Source organism: Akebia trifoliata, chromosome 13 (assembly GCF_017979445.1).
Source record: "Akebia trifoliata isolate Shusen 1 chromosome 13, ASM1797944v1, whole genome shotgun sequence".
Taxonomy (NCBI): Eukaryota; Viridiplantae; Streptophyta; class Magnoliopsida; order Ranunculales; family Lardizabalaceae; genus Akebia; species Akebia trifoliata.
The window spans coordinates 12,544,330-12,557,821 of NC_141387.1; the positions used below are offsets into that span (position 1 = coordinate 12,544,330).

General features: G+C 34.1%; 1 pseudogene across 1 annotated transcript; it reads right to left on the reverse strand.

Annotated features, from left to right (window-relative positions):
* Positions 1 to 252: 252 nt before the first annotated feature.
* On the reverse strand, positions 253 to 11,998 carry LOC147387893 (protein GET1-like; annotated as a pseudogene). Its single transcript, XR_015171147.1, has 6 exons — positions 11,894 to 11,998; positions 10,097 to 10,176; positions 9,251 to 9,321; positions 2,735 to 2,812; positions 1,933 to 1,982; positions 253 to 1,564 (listed from the first exon to the last, which is right to left on the reverse strand). The product of XR_015171147.1 is annotated as a protein GET1-like (transcript).
* Positions 11,999 to 13,492: the final 1,494 nt, after the last annotated feature.

The window sequence follows — 13,492 nt, forward strand, 5'->3', positions numbered from 1 at the left end:
AATAAATAAACAAGTACTTTATTGTATTATATGATGTAATTTTCATTATATATATAATATACCTTATTTGAGATTGTGTAATATTTATATTTAAAAAAATAAATAAATCACACAATGACCAGGGGAGAGCCAAGATTTTTTTTATGGGAGGCAAAGTACATTTAATTGTAAGACTGAAGAGCTTGAAGATAAATGGTTTAATTTGGGGAATGTATTCAAGGTATTTTATTAGAAATTGAAAAAAAAATATTTAGGTGATTTCTCATTAGTGTATGAGGTAAGCCCCAAGTCAAGGAGCAATGTCATTAGTTTAAAAACATAGGAGGCTATCTCAAATATCTACCAAAATGCCTACATGTCCCCTTGACCTCGGTCTTATCTAATAGAAAAAAAATTAGATGACTTCATTACCCTCTTAACCGGAGATCGAAAACCTTTCCAATTTGATCTCTTCCCAAAACCAGTTATCTTCAACCTCTAGGGTAAAAACTTTATCCTAATTTTAAACTTTGAGATGTACTTTAACCTTTCAAAAGAATAAGATAGATTGAAGATGGAGTTAAATAGATTAAAATTAATTTTTTTTATAGAGGTTAAAGACTTGAAACACTTGAAGATGGCTAATTTTAGGGAAATCATTTTATTTTTATTTTTATGCCAGTTGAAAATGAGGTTATTTAGATCATTTTCTGTTAGTCTATAAAAGACAAAACAGGTTGAATGGGCCATGTCATCAGTTTGAAAACATAGTTTGAGGTATCTCAAATATTCATCAAAATGTAAAAGGGGTATCTAATTAATCAAAAGAATTAAAGCAAGAGGGGGTAAAATTGCAGGGAGGGGAGCAATAAGGAGGCATGTCATTAGTTGAAAACATAGCATCTCAAATTAAAATAATACCTTAGATAGTTAGCTACTTAGATAGGAAATCAAAAGGGCAGAAGGTGATAGAACCAAATCTGGTAGAAAATTTATGTTTTATTGCTGTGCTAGCTTGGCTCCGATTCAGGGGTTTTGTCTGAGAAGTACACAAAGGAGAGCTTGCCATGGGAATTGCAGAGACGAACTCAGGTTCTTCGCCTTCGCTCATTTTCTAGAAACAGAGTAGTCGAGGGTTCTGTACGCATGGTTTTTAAACTTGTCCGAGACCGAGACGTATCGCCTGAGTTAACTCGGTATCAGAGCTGAACGAGACCAACTCACAAAGTCATTTTTTTGACCGAGTTTTACGTCTCACGTACAATTTTTTGAGTTATCTCACGAGACGTCTCAAACGTATAGGAAAACTCGTCCGAGATGACTCGGTATCGGAGCTGAACAAGACGAGATGCGATACCGAGTTTAAAAACCATGTGTGTACGTCTTTGAAGCTGAGAATATAGATCTGATAGATGGTGGTGAGCCACAGCTTGGGGCAGATGGAGCTGTTTGGAATGAATTTGTTGGTGTGCTTCCTTTATCTTTCTGTAGGAATGCTAGAGCTAATATCGGTACAGCTCATCCCTTACTTTGTGAGCTTCTGACAGATAAACTTGCCAACTCGGTTGGATATTATTAACCCAACCTACAGTAGCATTAGCAAAATGATCAGGAAGTCATCTTTTAAGAAATAAAAAACTACTCACTTGATGTGTATCCATCTAGTTGAAAAATAAATAATTTTATTTGTCCTGGTTAATGTGCCTCTTTCATTAATTATAATAACTGTTAATTGTCAAGGATCGATGGATGGCAAAAACCCTAATCTTCTAATCTGAGCTAAAACTTGGACGGGTGACAGATACAACAGCTAATAGTAAAGGGACTATATGTTGAGATTGGTATGGGCTACACACAATCCAAATGATGCCTCACACCAATAGAACTCAGATGGACAAAGAAAAAGAAGATTCCATGAAAGATAAAACTTTTTCCATTTTAATTCATATTTACCATGACGAGACCACTTGTGGGATCTACAGCTCTCCAAGACAATATCTTCCCTGCGAAAAGGCGAGAACATACTAAACCAAATTAAGATGATGTATTTCTCAAAAATCCATGTATAATTGATTTTGCATTGCAGAACTCTGGATTGAAGAAAGTTAAATTTTCACCACCGCTGCTTCAGAATACCATTATTGCACATGGGAATATTATCAAGGGTGGTCACATGAATCATATACTCAAGAAGTTTATAAACTATAGCATTTTTAACAATATTTGGCTCATGTATCAATTAGTTATGAATGTTTCATTCCGCCACAGTGAATATTCCAGTTTTATCCTTCACCAAAACATTCCCTCAAGACAATTTTGAACCTTACTTCAAACAACATTTATTTTGAGAAAAAATCCTTATTGCTAGAAAAAGAACTTTTTCTGGTGCACATATGATGATACAAACAGGTCCGAAATTATTGTTTTTCTAAGATGAAATAATCTAAATCATTTTCCAACAATCTAATACAATTATCTAAATGTCCTGAATGATGGCTTTGCTCTCCCAATGTGAGCTAATATATATTCCAACCCTTACTGATACCCCTCTAGGTCTTGTATGTCTGAATGACCTGGTGTCATTCAGCTTAATAATTTGAATAGAAACTGTTCTAAGTTCAACAAATGGAAAGATTTGGAACTGCTATTATGGCAATTGATAACAAACAATATTGTAAAGTTGGAATTTCCGAAAACCAAATAGGAAAGCACAGTGGCCCACACTTACAGAACAGCTATGTTAAGAATACATTACCAAAGGGTTGCAAGAGATGCTGTGATATGGTAGCAACTGGATCTCTCCAAAACCACAATATCAGCAGTAGATATGTGACTACTATTGGTTAGAACCTCAGCAGAAATGAACATGTGGACTTCTAAAGGGCAATCAATGCTACCTTTAAAATCTTCAGTGCTTTCAAATATGCCTCATATGACAAATTCTTCTTATTGTACAACTCTTGACACTATGTCATATTTCACAAAAAACGACGGGCCAAAGCCGTCGTTTTTAAGAACAACGACGGCCCCCGCCGTCGCAAGGACCGTTGTAAATAACGATGTCGTTTTTCGTGAACGACGGTTGACACGTGTCAATAAAGTGTTGTAAAAAACGACGGTCATGGTCTGTCAAAATAAAACGACGGCCCAAACCCGTCATTGTTTTTGTCGAATTTAAATTTAATTAATAGATATAAACGACGGCTTAAAGCTGTCGTTTTTGTCAACTTTTTTTTTTTTTTCCTCCAAATTTAACCACTATTGTCTGTCATTTTTAATATTTTTCACCTGAAAAGAAAATGACAATTTTCATTTAACAGAAAACAAAACAAATCCCTTTAAATTTGATATGTTTCTCAACATGATTAGAGAAGACCCACAAAAAACTAAAACCAATTGAACTAATTAAATCACATAAAGTTATTCATGAACAACAACAATCAGGTAATGGTGATACCTTTGATTATCCATTTTTTACCAATCATTTTTGGCAATCATTTTTTAAATGAAGAACCCTCACCCTTTCTCCTCCTTAAGCTCTCTGACCTACTTTCTCTGTTTAAATTTCTCCCTCTCTTTCTCTCTGTTTTTTGTTTCTTGTGTTTCAAGATTGAAGTGATCAATCTGTGAGGGATGTCATCAAGTGAGTTGGGCTGATACAGGGAATGGTGGTATTCCCCAAGCAACAAGTGTAGATCCATTCGTGAACTCCACCATTCTGAACTCAGGAGCATGTGGGAAAAATAGGATCATTTTAAATCTTACAAACCTAAGTGTATAGGAAGATGTAGTGGCATACAAGCAAGATGTGGAAAAAGAACGTATATTTGAGTTTCTTGCTGGTTTGAGCCCCCAGTTTGAGTTTATAAGGGTTCAGATACTTAGACGTGACACACTTCCATCTTTCAATTAGGTCTATACTTTAGTTTAAAGTGAGGCCAACCGACGATCAGTTATGCTGCTGAAAGGTCAGCACTAGCCTCTTTGAACACATACACACCTACAAACACACAACATTGAGTTTCGATATGAAAAGAAACTATTGTATTCCAGCAAATTTCAATGACGCTATTGTGACCATTACAGGTGCATGGGATCAAACAGGGATCAAACAAACACATGACAAAATAACTTCTACAGACTTGTGAAGTGTCCAATAAATATATTCATGTGAACTCATGCATGATCTTTCAATAGTAACAGACATCTGGATCTGCCAAGCCTGTAGTATCACTAATATCGTCTTAAACATCCCTGAAAATATTGAATTTCAATATTGAATTTCTCAAATCAGCTTTCAATAACAGGTTAAATCATGAACCTCTATGGTTGAACTAGTCCAAGAACTGTAACCAAAACCTGAGCTCTCACAGTAAGTATATTACCCTTTATTGAAATATTTAATTTCAATAAAGAAGGTCCCACCAAGGTACCTTATTTCCTTATTTATTGACCCTTTTGACAACCCTCCCATGACCCCATCAAACAAGTATATTACCCTTTTTTTTACCACAAAACTAATTCTCATTGTTAGTGTAAAAAAGTATTTCTCTGAATCAAGGGACCCAACCAACCCCATCTTGTCCTCCCACCTGAGAAATGTACAAATAGCCCAAACTATCATTGTTACTGATCTTTCCTAGAACTTACCTTGATGTTGGCATACATCAATGGAAATAAAATGTGGGGAAGATAAAAGGATAGCAAAATAGATGCTCACCATTCATGTAAATTGAATTATTGAGACTTCAAATTTAAGAGATCCAAGAGAAATGTTAAAAAAAAAAAAAAAACATTACTTAGTCAACTTTTTAAAAAAAAAGTAAGTATTGCTTAATCAAAAATAATTGGAATAATTATTCTTAATAATAGTTACTTGGCAAAATGAGGAGACTTCCTTTACATGGCTTTCTTTGGCTGCTACTGCTATTGTTAACAGTAGCAAACTTCATCTCCTCACTTGAAGGTCTGAGTAATCCGGAAATAGGGATAGCTTACCATCCCTATTACATTCCACCTTATCAACCTCCACCTTATTCTCAAGGATATCCACCTCCGCCTTCTCCATACCACAAACCTCCCCCAATGCAGAAACCACCACCAATTACATATCCTCCCCCAACACAGAAACCACCACCAATAGAGAAGCTGCCACCACCACCAATCAGTTCTGTTGATTCTGACGGTGATGGAAGCGTTAACTTTGACGTGTTCAAGAAGATGATGACTAACGGTAACAGCAATAGTAACGGTACAACTAACTAGTTAATTTATGAATCAATTATGTTTATGTGGTGTGGATATACAAATGATGTTTACTACACACATGGATTGAGAGGCTCTCTCTCTCTCTTTATAATCTTTATATGCCAATGCACGAAGTATTCTCTCTTATTCATGTTTTCACTTTTGAAAATGCTAGCCTCATTAGCTCTAGCTAAGGAATATGTGAAGTACCTTGCAACGAAAAAATGGCGAGGAAAAGTAACTCTGCTCAAATGAACCAAGAAGATCAGAGGCCCCTGCTTTGTCCAATCCATGTAACCAAGTGGAAGTTAGCATTCATCTTCATGTAAAAAAAATGAGCTTAACAGTAAAACCCCAATTTCCTGTTCAATATCACAATTTTGGGTTCATGTGAGCATGCATGGCATTTGGACATGTTTTGCACTCAATAATGCATACATACAACACCAGGAGCAGACAAAAATAATAACCAAAGAAAAAGAGGGGCTGTAAAGACCTTTAAGACAACTATAAGAAAAGATGAAGTGTATGCCTAACATGTACAAGCCCAAACTCAGTAAAACTCCAATGACAAACCACATAGAAACACAAACATGGGTGAAAATATCAATTTTGGATCTAAACATCTCTATATGTTTAGTAATGAGACCGTACATCATTACGAATCATTGTTCATCTTGTAACATTCTTTTCTGGCTTACTAACTCATAAATGTTTGGTTCAATTTTTTATGGAACTGCACATCAAAAAGCTCACTGATGACGATTTCCAAATGTTGGGTTCAAGCATTTTCTTTCATGGCTTGGAACCAGTCCAAGTACATAACAGTTCACAAAAGCCAATTCAAATTCAAGCGTCTAGAGTGATCTATCAATGTTTATACCAATCCTTTGTTCTCCACCATTACATAGAACAAAAACAAAGGTAAAAATGGTTTGTATGACCCATTTAAAAGTGTGCCATTGTGCAATCTCCAAACAAAGGTAAAAATGGTATGTATTTAAAAGTGTGCCATTGTGCAATCTCCAAATCTGTTAAAACCAACTGCAATCAACCTGTTTTTCCCTCCTACCAACCTAAATCTTTGATTCGACCCACTCAAAACAGTGCCAACAAATCAGTGCATCATTACATGTAAAAACCAATAGGAACTATTATAAGCAATCATCCATAACCAAAATTAATAACCCACTAAATCCAAATAGAAATCCACAGCAGGCTGACTTACAGTTTTTCCTATATTTGAGCCCCATCGGCAAATGAGTTGGGCTGGGGTGACACAAAGGGAGACACAAGGATGACAAAAAAAAAACTCGTGGTGTCATGGACATTACCAAATCAGCCAATATGCATGGCTGGTGGACTACCTACAGTATGAACCAAATTCCTTGCTTCTGCCCCTATACATGATTAAATTAATTTGGTAACTAGCTGTGCTGTCCTCTAGCATGTGAGATTGGTTAAGTTTTGGTTGGATCTGAATACTGTTCATTGGAGTAGGTATGAACACACTTGCAATACCAATAGACATGGGTTTATACACAGATTTGGGCCTTAATTCTCAATCAATAAACAGAATAAATAAACTATACCTAGTTATGAAGCTAACTCACCGAGATTTCAATCTACTAAGCCTCAAGAGATGAGTAGAACCAATGATGAGCGAACCTTCAAATCAATACTGGAATCGCAGAATCCGTAACAGAACTTTGAGATTGCGAATAAATAAAGATTAAGAAGTGATCAATCAACATCTGTGGAATGACTCCTGTGTTCTAATATGAGATCAATTCTTTTAAATTCTGTTTTTTTTTTCCCCAAATCAGAGTTATGAAACTCTGGTATTTACCTCTCATCTTATGCAGACTCCTGTGTCCTAATATGAGATCATTTCTTTAAAATTCTGTTTAAAAAAAAAAAATCAAAGTTTTACAACTCTGTTTTTTATCTCTCATTTATCTTCAAAAACTTCCTATCTACAGTTCTTTAAATGAATCATGTTTAGTCAATCACTAATTCAATTCTCCGTAGTTCAATCTCAAGATTTCTGGTTTTCCCATCGTGACTCAGAAACCAGCAAGAAAAAAATTCATTTTTAAGCTCAAATCTCTTTCAAAAAAAGTTAAAAATAATAATAAAAGTAAAAATTACTAATCAAACATTAAAAATTACTTAAAACTTCCACAAAACGCAGAAACACTTCTCTATCCATTAAATCTCCGCAATTTTTTACAAATTAATTAAAGGAACTATAGAAAAAAAAAAAAAAAAAACAAATTGAAGAACAAATCAGATATTAAAAAAAAAAAAAAAGCAAATATCAAATATCAATCAAAGCAAATATTAAAATTAAAAAACAATAAGATAATTGAAGAACAAATCAGGTTTCTATTAGAAGCTCTCGAACGGAATCGAATAAATTACTAAACATTAAACAATAATCAAAGAAGATTACCAAATGGATGTAGAAAACATTATGCCTGAGAGAGAGAGAGAGAGAGAGAGAGAGAACTACCGTGCGAACCTCGCCTGATTTCGTAAGTCCGAAACTGAAAATCACGAGAGAAGAAATCGAAAATGCGATTTGTTCTTTAGAGATTTAAAACTCTAGGATTTTTTTAAGAGGAAGAAGAAACAAACGAGAGAAGAAATCGAAAATTTGATCAATCTAGGGTTTTTTTTTTAGAGGAAGACGATACAGAGAAGAAGTAGAAAATGTTATTTGGTTAAAGTTGGTGTGGAAATAGTGCTACTCTACTTTTATTAACGCCACACCAATCGGTGTAAGATTAGTAAAAGTTGGTGTGGCAATAGTGAATCTTTTACTAATTAAATGATGAATTAAATTAGTTGTTTATAATCGACAATTATAAACGTCATTAAAGATTAAACAATTGACGAAAACCGTCGTATATAAACAACGGCTTTGATCCGTCGTTTTTTCCGCAATTTTTAGTTTGTGACCTGAAAAATTGTGCATCTTTAAGAAGCTTTAATGCATAAGAGACAAAATGGCCTAAAAGCAACCATTGGTAACGTAGAAAACAGAAAGGCACAAAAACAAAAATATGACATGAAATGAAAATGCAATCCGTTGGATGGGAGAGCGGGGTTGAAGAATAAATAAATGGAACGAGTACACGTTCAAATGGCAAGGGTACAATTGGACAAACAAAAGAGTCATAATATGTATAATTTCCAATGTTTTACAAACAATGATGTACTTTTAAATGTCTCTTATCCAAATCTATCAAGAAAAAGATGTAAATGAAAAAATAAGATCTGCCTGATAAGAGGATAAAAATAGCCCTCAGCATCCATTATATCTATAGATATATTTATATAGAAGGCAAAAGAAACCTTTTTTGGTGGGTCCATGGGACTAAAAAGTTACACACTCAGACCCATTTCCCTATAAAGGCATCAAAGAAAACAGCGTTAAATTCGTTGTAAATTTTACACCAAAAAAAGGTGTTAACAACCTTAAAATTCCCATCTTACACAAATCTAACACAACTTCTATTTTCTCGCATTCCATTTCTTTGTTCTATGATTTATGAATGAAGCAAAAGCACTAAGCAATAGTCATAAATTAGTGACGAAGTACATTTACTGGGGTTCTATTTTTATTGTTTATTTATGAAATAAAAGAAAGTGGGAAGAATCCCCCTCATAAAAGGAGGATGCTGAAATATTTTTAGCTGTGTAGAAGCAAATTTTGAAATTTTAGTGGAACTGTCCAAATTTACAGCCTTTTGTCATTAATGACACTACTACCATAATTTTTGCAACATATGGCAATGATGTCCTTGCAAATGGAGAAAAAAAATTAGAGCCACTGCATGGGCTCCTGGCAAATAGGAATATATTTTCCATTACAAAGTCAGAGGAATGACATGCTTTCCCAGTATACTTAACTGCAAAATATGAAAGTAAGCCTATCAGCATTTAAAGAAACCTCAGCCCTATTTTTTTTGCATAAATCCGCAAACAAGATATATTACTTTGGTAAATCCACACATACATCTTAGAAGTTCCTTCTCCTTAGCTGCTGCCATCCTTTAAAGTTTTGCAGCTTGTGCAAATGTTGATGGCCTGCTACCACAAAGAAAGCAGATTGGAAGGATAAATGTCGTCTATTTGTACTAGAGAAATAATTGGGTAGGTTAATAGTTAAATCTTTTCGTTATAGTTATTATGTTGCACGCAAGCTTGAATGGAAGTAGTCTAGACTCTAGAACATAATATAGTGCACCATGACTTGCTCAGTCACAAAAGTTGGACTTGGCTCAAGGAACAACATCTGAGATCTAGAGGAGTGGAGCAATGTGCCCTTCACATTCATGAGAAAAAAAAAAAAAAAACCACTAATAACTTAATGAATCAAGTGTGCATTAATAAACTACAAAATGATGATATTGTACTAGATTACTACATACACTTCCTTTTAAAGTCAAACCAACCAGTTCTAGAAATAACAAACGTGACAATTTTGTCAACTCTCTATATAGAGTAGAGATTTGTAGAAGGTTTTTTCCTTCTCTTTTTTGCTATCTAAGCAAGGGGTAGTAGTCAACAGAGGTGATGGTGGGTTCAACACGCTTTGAACCTAGACCATGGGATCAAAACTCCTCAAGCCTTTGCCAAGTTAGTTATTGGCACCTTCATTCTTTTAGAAGGTTGAACTAACCATTAGTTTTAGTTTTTTTTTTGTGCGTGTCATTTCTGATAAATAATATTCAATCATGGAATGATGAAACAAAGGTTCAAGTATAATAATACTAAAGCTACTAACATGAAAAAAAATCTCTGGCTAAGCATCGTCAAGAGAAAATTTGAAATAAAAGCCCAATTTAAGCATTTTACCCACTTGGATAAGGAGCTCGCCTCTTTTAACAGCTCCTTTATTTGTTGGCGCAATTGGATTTGCTCATAATTAAACAATTCTCTCTGAAAATCAAAACAAAATAATTTATAAAGTTATCAAATGAGGAGGAGAAGATTTCCCAATTGAAAAGAAAATGACAAAACATTTTTTTTTTCAAATAAATCATTTAAATGCTTAAGTCGGTCTATATTTATGAATGCAATTTGATATGTTCTAATTGTGCTCCACCCATCTACAATTATTTTTAATGTGTTTAGTGTTTACAGGCATGAACAAGTCAATTCTCCAATTTAATTTATTTGAATGCCCTAAAACTTCTTAGTTCAATGACAGGAAAGTTATTTTGATACCTAATCCAAATTCACAGTTTCACATGATATATGGTCATAGGGTGCTGCATTGATAATGACATCAAGCCAGCATCTATTTTCTTCATGTTCTTCCTGAACATTATCTATCTCCCGTTCTCCTTAAAATTTGACCATTATAAAATAGTCAGTATAGTCTATATCCAAGACCCACAGTAGAAAAACTATTAAAAAATGAGCTCACATCAAATTTCTTTTTTAACAGAAAAAAAAATTAGCGATAGAAACTTTTTGGATGTATTCTTTCCATTAGAACAAGCTTTCACAAAGTAGAAACTTCTACGGGGGAAAAGATATTTTCCCATTGCATGCATGAAAACATTTCTTGGGCACACTTACAAAAATATATAAGCACGTGATTGGGAACCCGATGACGTCGTATTAGATTAATGAGATTGATGACATATTGTTAGTTGATGAGACTTGGGAAACAGTCGACATAAAACTATAACTCTAGAGTCTGGAAAGATGCTTTAGAGTCCAAGGGCTTTAAGATAAGTACAACCAAGATGAGCACATGAAGTATAAAAAAAGAATGATTGCCATGAAATACTCAAAAGTGACCACTTTCAATACTTTGGTTCTATTAAAAGGAATATAAAGAATGTTTTGCATAGGACTAGAGATGGATGGTTAATATAGGGACATGCTTCGGTGGTGTTACGTGTGTGATGTACCCCAATCAAATTAAAAGAAAAATTCATACGAAGACAATAAAACAAGCTATGATTGTGTAGCAAAGATGATGATAATGCTGAGATGGGTGAGAGTAACAATGAAGACCGACAACAATCCTAATCGGAAGGATTGTGCTGGTTGAAGATTCTCAAAGAGTGAGAGCAAGGTAACAATGGAAATCAATACAATGACATTAATGGAGGACACCAATTTCTAGTTTATAAGGCTTTAAAAAATTAAAAGCAAATAGATTTCATAATATATGACAAAATTAAGTGGAAATTTCGTTTGAGTGCCTAGTTTCCAACAACAACAACATTGTTTCTAGGGCAATGGCTTACTTCATCTAAGAAAAAGCACACGATTCTTGGATATAATATAAAAAAACATGGTCTCTAAAGGAAACTATATGCCATTAATAGCCAATTAAGTTGAATAACGCATCATATATGATGGAATTAAGTGCAAATCTGGTTGATTGACTAGTTTGGAACAATAGCAACATTGTTTCTAGGCAATGACTCACTTCTTATATGAAAAGAAAAGAAAAGAAAAAAAAAAGCACAATTCTTCGACAATAAAAAAAATGGTCTCTAAAAGAAAACTAGATGCCATTAATAACCGATTCAGACGAATAACTTAAGAATCACCAAATCTTAACAGATTGTTCTGTATAAATGCATAAAAAACATCTGGAACTTATAATTTAAATTGAAGATGGAATGATGAGTACCTTTTTCAGACAATTTAAGAACATTGGCATGAGTTGCAGAACGACGACAATGAGGAAGATCAGAGGAGCTGCTATAGAACTTCGATTCATTAAGGTTTCTTCCATGCTGAGGAACCGTTGGATGGATCTGGTATAGTGCGCTATAGGCTTGAAGCGTACGATAGATAAAACTGTTGGATAAATCTGATATGGTACGCCGTATGGCTAGATTACCTGCTTTTCTCCATGCAACCATACCACACGTGTGTAAGTGTCTGGGATTGTTTGATGGAATGGATACATTTTCTAAGAAAATTCATTTTCCCACTCATTTTCCTTGCGAAATCATACATAACCTGGGTGAGACTTGTTCAATTGGATTGATCCCATATAAAAATAGAGTTTCTATTGCCACTGCAATTCTTTGTATAACACACCAATATATATAAATAGAATAATGATTTTCTGACATACACCGCCATCATAGAACCATAGATCATTTGCCTCGGAATACACAGAATCATAAATATTTTTCTTATATATACCAAGGCAAATGATCTACTTTTCTATAATGTAGGGGGTGTATGTTAAAGGGGGGCTTCAGATTATCACAACTCATTTAAATATGGTGAATCTCCAAATCGTACATTTAATATGTTGAAATTAAGATTTCAGTACACTGTTCACTTTTTACACATCTATGAACTCGTAAGTTCGTCACTTTTAAACTTCCAAGTTCCTAGATTGGTAAAAGTGAACAGTGTACCATGTGCTCATTTTTGTAAATAAATTGAACAGTGTACCATAATTAGAACAAAAAACGTGCATGTTTTCACAAATATTTCTATTTAAATGTGATTTTTGAGTGCAAATATCATATATTGTTTATTGACTCTCTCTCTTTCTATTCTTTCTTATTATTCCAAGTGGTTCTTCTAGGATTTGGATTTCTACTTAGGATGGAAGTTCATAAAATTCTAAAGGAATTTACTTGCGAGAGTGAGAAAAATTGATGAATAACTTGAAGATTGGTTGCTCTTGGAATTTCTCCTTTGTTTGTAATTGGTGTGCTGTAAACGAGTTGATAAATTACATACTTTAAAAATCAATGATATTGTATTGATATTAGAACTTTATATGAATTTATCAAAACCAAAGTTGGATTATCTTTTGCCGATATTAGCTTGTGAATGTAACGGACTACCTCACGATGGACATGCACACTGAAAATCAACTTGATTGGCTATTTTCATTGGCTTGATTTGAGTAATTTTGTGAGTATTTTTATTAATGGGATCTTGACATCTTTGGGATCCTCAAAACCAATGGCTAGGTTTCACCAAATAGCACATTTATAATGTATTTGTTGCCCAACATTCATTACTAAAATCACTCAAATCGTGGAGAAAGTGCTCCATGGTATTTTTAGGAGGTCGATATCTAACTTTCAATATCTCAAGTAAATACAAATCTCGGGTAATGTTTGTTCTAAAACTGGAGCAATCTAAATCACTTGCTCTTGTTAATTGTAAATATGACATAATATGAACAAAAATATATTCCAAACTGATCAGGGGCAGAGCCAAGATTTTATCTATGTGAAGGTGAGTAAGGCCCTTA